The sequence below is a fragment of the Bison bison genome, unplaced genomic scaffold (assembly GCF_000754665.1).
Source record: "Bison bison bison isolate TAMUID 2011002044 unplaced genomic scaffold, Bison_UMD1.0 scf7180017864500, whole genome shotgun sequence".
Taxonomy (NCBI): Eukaryota; Metazoa; Chordata; class Mammalia; order Artiodactyla; family Bovidae; genus Bison; species Bison bison.
Genome location: NW_011495059.1, coordinates 8,122,165 through 8,122,813, shown reverse-complemented (window position 1 = coordinate 8,122,813; position 649 = coordinate 8,122,165).

The window sequence follows — 649 nt, the reverse complement described above, 5'->3', positions numbered from 1 at the left end:
TTTTATTCTAGGGATACTAGCATTCTTCAATATATGCAAATCAATCAATGTGACAGGCCATATTTACCAAATGAAAGGTAAAAATCATAGGATAACCTAAATAGATGGAGAAAAATACATTACATTTTAAAATGCAAAGTTATTATATTAAAAATGAAGGAAATTTAAAAGGAAGTAAAAAACGGAAAAATTTGAAATGATTCAAATGTCCATCAACAGGTGATTCAATAAATAAATCATGCAACAAAATATTATTCAGCCATCAAATAAATGAAGTTCTTATATATGTTATAACATGCTATAGTTCTGAAATGATTATGCTACTTAAAAGAAGCCAGGAACAAAATCCTGCATACTCCATAATTCCATTCATGTGAATGAATATATCCCAGATTAGGTAGTTCTCTAAGACACAAAATAGAGGAACAGATGCCAGGGCACAGAGGAAGGGAAAATGTCTGCCAACTGGGCAGTGTTTTCCACTGGATTGATGAAAATATCCCAGAATGAGGCAGTGGCTATGGTTATGCAACCTATGAAAACATTACAAATCAATTATTTATACAGTTTAGCTGGAAAAACTCATGGTACATGAACACCATGTCAATAAATAGAATGTTGTTGTTTTCTTTAAACTACTGAAATTAAC